Raw genomic sequence first — 7,586 nt, 5'->3', positions numbered from 1 at the left:
ACATGTTCTATGGCTGTAAACTCTCAAATGTGGGGTTTTGATGTTTGTAAAGCCCTAAAACTATTTTTGGTTGGTCCTTTGATTTATTCCAAGGCTTTTGGTGGTGTTGGATGGCTTTCAAACACCCTAGAAATGGATTTGCACCATGTTTCATGGAGTTTATGGCCCAAGCACAAGCCTTGGCCGTAAACTCATGTAAGTCTCCCAAAAATCATGTTTCAAGTGTCCAAATGCAAAGATCTATGTTCTATAATTCATAACTAAGACATATGAGTGATTTGGAAGGGTTTAAGGGCATGAAAACCCTAGTTTAATGAGTTTACGGGCCAAGAATGATCCTTGGCCGTAAACTCCTTCAAACTTCACAAAGATCATGTTTTAATTGCTTAGGGTCCATATCTTGAAGCCATTTAGCCATATCTAAGTCCCAAACTTGTCAAGGAGGGGTTTAAGGGCTCAAAAACCCACTTATTGCGAGTTTACGGCCCATGAATGCTCCATGGCCGTAAACTCATGAATGTGGTCACAAATTATGTTTTGAACTCGAATATGAAGGCTAAGGAGGTTACAATACAAGCTAAGGAATGTACCTTAGGGATTTGAAGCCTTAAAATTGAGTTTTGGACCCTAAATCTTGGATTTTAGGAGAGAGGTTAAAGAGAGAGAGTAGAGAGAGAAGGAAAAAGCTTCAAATGAAAAGTTTAACACGTTTATATAGTTCCCAAAACTTGGATGCGGAGGAATTCTACCCGATACCGGCATTAAACGGGGCTTTAGGTCGCACCCGATTAAGTTACCGTCACCCGGCGGGAATGTTTCTAACTTTTTGAAATGAACACTTTTGGGTTAATTTCATGAGTTCCAAGAGGTTTGGACACTCAATCAATTATAATAATATATAAATTTAATTAATTAACCCAAAGCGAGAACGAAATGAATCGATTGACGGCGAAGTCTCACGGGTAGAACAAGTTTTTGACGATGGAAAACTTCGAGTTGTTACATTATCCCCCCGTTAGAGGGAATTTCGTCCCGAAATTCAAAGATTTGTACTCAAATTGTAAGTTGAAAAGAGAATCGTAGATGAGTTTACTGCTTCGGATCTTCACGCTTCCACGTGGAATCGAGTCTCTACTAGACGTTCCAGTGAACCCTCACTATCGGGAAGCGTCTAGGTTTCGTTGGGTAGATATTTCTAAAAGACCGAGACCTGACGTACCATAGGAATGTTTTGTAAGTTTCGAGGTTAATCGAAGTTTGTATGTTATGGGATGAATCCTAATGAGGATTTCGAAAAGTTCTACGTTTATGGAGAGATTCGAATGAATAGATAACAGTTTATCTTTCTAGATTGGAGTTGAAAAGAACTGCAAGTAAAATGGTTGTCGAAAAGGAATATACCTGGGGCAACTGTGGGATCGGTGGATGTCTCACCTTATCCTATAGCTAGGACTCTTCTAGAGTTGCCAGCTATTGTTGCACTGGGGCAGTTTCTCTTATAATGCCTGACCTTTCCGCAACCATAACAGACCTGATTAATGCCCGCTCCGGGAGCTTGATTTGTTGGTGTTCTACAATTCCGCGCAAGGTGACCCTCTTGGCCACAAGTTTTGCAAAGTTTTATACGACAGGGACCGGGGATATAGTGGTGGTAACTGCATTGGCTACACCATGGGAGGACACCGGCATATCCGGTAATAGGTGCACGAGCTGAGGAACCGATGATGGGTACAACATCAGGGGTAGTGGCAGCGTGGACTGTCACCATTTGTTGTTTCTTCGAGTACTCCTGGGAAGGCTGATATTTATCCCCTGCCTCCCAGTACTTTCTTTTCTCACCACTTCTTTCTGTCGGCTCAGGAGTGGTGGCTGCTTCCTCTACGTCCTCACTATGGTCAATCAAGATCTGCGCTAGGCATTTGGCGCTGTCGTATTGTCACAACTAGAAATTTTGTGTCTTGTAATCACTATACTCAAGTAAATGTTGAATTCAAAATCTCAAGAGCATGTATGATTCTTACACAATGGAAATCTAAACCCTAATTCACTACATCAAGCAATTGGAAACCCTAGAAGTTCTTGATTAGGTCCATTTTGGACAAGGACTTCCTTATTGGACCTAAATAGACCAATAAGCTTCCAATTTGACTATCATGGGCTTAGAACCCTTAAATGGGCTCTAATTGGACCCACATCTATTTATTTCAATATTTTGGGCCATATTGGGCCTACAATGAAAGGAATTAAAAGCTTAGATCCACGAATAACCTAAACTAGTCCAACAAAAATGCAAAAATCCTACCACATTCTTTTAGGCTTAAAACATACCCAAACAAACTCTCATATTGGGCTTAGGGGCAAAAAAGCCCAAATTTTTCCTTTTCCCTTCCAAACTCTCGGCCCAAGGCCCAAGTCCAAGAAGAAATGGAAGAGTTGACTATTTGCTTGCCACCTCACTAGTAACCAAAGGACTTCCATGCAAGAGACCCATACTTCCATGCACCATCCTTTCATGCATCTCTCTTCTTCTCCCTCTCTCTCTTGCTCTCGGCCATATTCAAACACACACACAAAATTCACTCATTCTTCTCTCAAAGATACTCTCTCATTCCTCCTCCATAATTTCGAGATTTAAGGAGCTTTCAAGGAGAATCCATCACCAAAATCATCATCTAAGGTAATTTGATGACTAATCCATGATCTAGCTACTTCATTTCATCAAAAATCTCTTCTAAATCTATTCCAACTTGTGATCATGCACCTTAGAAGTCACCAAACTCGAGATCTTCAAGAAAAGGGTGCTAAGGCCAAAAATCACTTCATTTCTTCCATTCTTTCTTCAAAAACCGAATCAACACCCATGGTGAGCTTCATACCCCCTTATTTTCGGTTTTTATAAGTTTTTGTGGGGGAGAATACAAGCAAAGGTGTAGATCCATCATTATGTGTATGTTTTGGTTGATTTCTATGCTTATATGTATGTTTTGTATGATTTTGATGCTAGATCTAGTTATGAACTGCTAAAAACCGAGATATATTTTATACTAGCATAAAATATACTACTACATGCAAAGTATACAAAGAAAAATAGCCAAATGGCTTGACAACACTTATTTTGGGCTAAAAACTCATTTTTTGACACAAAATGTTAAAAATACAAAGTTGAAGGGCCTAAAATGAAATATTTCGAAATCTGATGGGTGAGATGAGTCAAAACAGTTTCCATAATGTATTTTCTAAAAATATACTATTTGGAGGATTAAAAGCATAAATTTCAAGCTTAATGGGCTAAAAATGACAATTTCGGCCCAATAGAGCCCATTATGCGAAATTTTCTGTTTTGGAGGGCCAAAACTGTGTTTTTCTGTAAAAAAATGGACCACTAATGTCACAAGTACTTTTCAAAGGTTTAAAATGCTTTTCAAATTTAAAAAGGACCAAAGTTGCAAAAATTTTCCAATTTGGGCCAAAAATGTAAAAATTGCGAAAAAGAGGGGTTACAACCGAGAAAACTGCAATTTTAGGGACTTAAACTGTTTTCAATGAAAAATATGCTGAAAAATAATAATTTCAATAATTTTTGGTGTTAACATGTCAAGAAAAATGGTTTAAGGACTAAACCGGAAATTATTTTACCTAAAGGGGTGAAAAAGTAAATTTACAAAATAAAGAGGGGTTGTAAACAGAAAATTTTCAATAATAATTCAATACACTCATTGTGAACAAAGATTGACACTACGACTCTCGATGGATTGCAATACACAATATCACCAACAATCGTTACCAAACGAATTGATTCGGTCTCGAATCAATAACAAATCCAAAACTACTAACACTACAATGCTCAATACACATATGGAACTCTTGGAACTCTTTACTCTCGTGCAATTACTCAATACGTCGACGTACACTCCTTAGGCCCAAAAGTTGCAAATCATGCTTGTCGAGCCTAGCTAGCCCGATGACATGATCTTTAGGCCCAAAGGACACTTGCTTGCATGTAGTTGGGTCTAATACGACTCGACCGCGTGTAAAAGGACTTTCAATGGCAAACATGCTGCTGGTCCCCAAGGGTCCTTCAGTGCTGCTAGTAAAGTCGGGAACTCACGATTGCGGGTTGGGCTCCGGGCCCTTCGCAATTGCAATGGTCTTGAACGACGTAGGGAAATACCGAGGGTTTCGCACCTTCACTTTTTCTCCTCGGTGGTGGGACTACACAAGTCCGGGAGGATTGAGTTGCGTGAATAACTGCAAGTGATGCCTAAGGGATCGCTAGCACGGTTGTCAACTGGACGTTTTCATTAACATACGTTACAACAATTCACCACTCTCTGTATACTCAATGCCTCCGGAGCTCAACGAACACCTCTAACGTAACGAAATAACAGTACACAAACTAAGTAAAGCAAAGTAATAGGAAAACGTCGGCTTTTCCTAGGGTTTTCAACAAGTACACTTATGAACTACATGTCAAATTTCACAACTCTTACGCTTACATCTATAGAATTCAAACAAGCATACTCACGGATCTTCACATATTTTTACGCTATTCAATTTTCAGAAAATATCGGATTTTCTGGTGGTTTTTCAAAACATTACAAACTTTGGATTTCAAACATTACTTATGAACTCACCAACATTTCACGTGTTGACGTTTTTCAAAATACTTGTATTCTCAGGTAACAGATAAGTGAAGAAAGGACTGTACTCTATGATTGTTTTGTAGTTGTTTAAGTAACAATGAACCATGTATTTTGGAATGTAATATTTTGAAACAATGTAATGGATGTAAACGCTACCAGTTGTATCATTCCAATGCTTGGTGATGTATAATGTTATGTTTCATCTATATTCATTGTGATGGTATTCAATTGAGTCACAACAGCCCCCGAACGTTTCCGCCGTCTGGTTCGGGGGTGTGACAGGTTGGTATCAGAGCTTTGTTTATAGTGAACTAGCATATCTAGCCACACATTGATATGCAACTATAAACCAAAAACAGGGACTAACATAACTCTGAACAAAACAAGTAAATAAAACACCCTTGCTTACATTAGGAATAGGAACATAACGCCGAACCAAACAAAAATAATACTAGTATCTCGGTTAAATTCAGGACTGTTCTTAGTGGTACCAAGGAGTGGATGTAGCCTGATCAACTACACTCTCTCCAAAGTATACCTAACACACGTCCTGATGAGATCAGGATAGCTAGGGACTCTAAAACTATACCCCTACCACCGAAAAGAGAACGCCTACTTGATCTATACGATAATTGTAGCATCCCAGGAATAACGTTAGCATAATTACGCACTCTCGCAGACCGCATGGCTGGTTTTCACCACCCTGGAGATCCTTACTTCCCTAACCAGGGGAACAACGGATGGCTAGAGGAGGAGCCCGAGGAAGAGCATGAGGAGGAGCCTGAGGAAGACCCCGAAGAGGAATCTGACGGGGAACCGGAGGCCGAAGTTGAGGGCGAGCCTGCCGAATTAGAGGAAGCTGAAGGAAGCCTCGAGGAGGATACTGATGATAGTGAAGGGGGTGATTCGGATGCGGAGTCTGAAGTCATCAACCCCCCTTACCCGATCAGGGTGCTTGCTATCGTGTAGGCTCCACTGGTCCTACACCTCCCTGGGTTGTTGATCTTTGGGATGGAGCAGACAGCAGGGACAGCGACCCCCGTACGGCATGTCACGCGAGTTCTTTGACCTGAGAGACGGAGGACTGGCTGATCGAGCCCTTCCAGTCATGGTGAAACGGTTACGGAATACGGGCGACCTTGCCCAGGACACTGCTGATCAGGTGCGCCAGTTGAGGACTAGGGTCGAGTGTGCGGAGCAGGAGACGCGTGACGTCCTTCGAGAGTTTCACATGAGGCAGGTTCGGTGGGAGTCTCGACTTCGGGACGCAGAACGCTTGGTGGCTCGTCTTCAGGGAGCATCCACATCCTCGGCACCACCTCCGGACGCAGCTCATCGCGGTTAGGGATAGACTTATCTTAGTAGGTCGTTAGGAAATATGCTATGTACTCCGACTCTATGTTTAAGTGACTACACTACTCATAGAGCCGTTATGCTGTCGAACTAGTATCACTCATGTAGGCTCTTACGAGCAAAATTTTCATGTATCAAATGCGGATAATATTAATAAATTTTTACGTGTTTTGTTACGACATTACAAATTGCTATGTGTTAAGAAATTATGATTGATTGGTCAGTGGTAGTAGTGTTTAAGTTCGTACCATGCACCTAGTCAGTAGGATCACGACCTCACAGAAACAACATACCCTCAACATCTTTCCGTTTTGCGACAGAAAGATGCCTCCCCGACCTACTCGCGGAAACCCAGGACCAACCCCACCTGAAGTTGACTCAGCCGCGTTCCAGGCAGCTGTATCTGCAGCAGTCACTGCAGCGATTGCGCAAATTCATCAAGGGAACAATGGAGGAGTCAATGCGCAAGGAGCCGGAAGTTCGAACAACAGAATGAATCAAGGACCCACCAAGACATGTACCTACAAGGACTTCACAAACGCCAAACCACGAACTTTTAATGGCACTGGAGGGGTGATCACTCTGAAGCGATGGATCGAAAAGGTGGAGTCGGTATTCGAGATATGCGACTGCCCTGAGCACATGAAGGTGAAGTTCGCGGCCTGCACTTTTGTGGATCAAGCGCTCACCTGGTGGAACGGACATGTAGAATCCTTGACGCTCCCTGTAGCCAACTCTATGCCGTGGGAAGAGATGAAAGAAATGTTAATGGCTGAGTACTACCCACGAGGCGAAATACAGAAGATGGAGCAAGAGCTATGGAACCTCACTGTGCAGAATGCGAATATCGATGCCTACATATCGAGATTTAGCGAACTATCTCTACTGTGCTCGGGTATGATCACCTCGAAAGGAAAGAAGATTGAACGATTCATCTGGGGACTAACATCACCAATTCAAGGGAATGTGGTAGCTGCAAACCCCAAAACATTTGACAGTGCGAAAAGATTGGCAAAGAAGTTGTATGACCATAACAACAAGAAGGGAGAGAAGCCACTGGAGACTGAGAAGACGAAGGAAGGTGATGGAAAGAAGGGAAAGAACAATAAGAGGAAGGGGCGCCAGGGCCCCGACACCTCCAAGAAGCAGCAGACAGTAGCGGTTAATGCTGTTACCGCACCGGTTCCAGCCGCACCACATGCTCCAACCTCAGCCACTTCAAATGCTTCCAGACCTTATTCCGGTAATCTTCCCAAATGCAATAAGTGCGGTTTCCACCACAATGGAGAATGCAAGGATTTTCAGTGCACCAGTTGCAACCGAAGGGGACACACTGCAAAGTACTGCAAGACTTACCCTCCCCAGAACCAAAATCAGGGAACCAACAACAACAACCATCGCAGCAACAACAACATCATTGCTGGCGGCAATAACGCAGGGCCTAGCCACACCTGCTTCGGATGTGGGAGGACTGGACCCATCCGCCGAGACTGTCCTAACAACAACAATTTAAGAAATGGAGGAACAGGAAGGATGTTGACCCTGGGTCAGGGTGAGGCTATTCAAGACCCCTCTGTTGTTACCGGTACG

Source organism: Lactuca saligna, chromosome 1 (genome assembly GCF_052625555.1).
Source record: "Lactuca saligna cultivar CGN05327 chromosome 1, ASM5262555v1, whole genome shotgun sequence".
In the NCBI taxonomy this organism is placed as follows: Eukaryota; Viridiplantae; Streptophyta; class Magnoliopsida; order Asterales; family Asteraceae; genus Lactuca; species Lactuca saligna.
Note: the sequence above shows the minus strand (reverse complement) of the source record.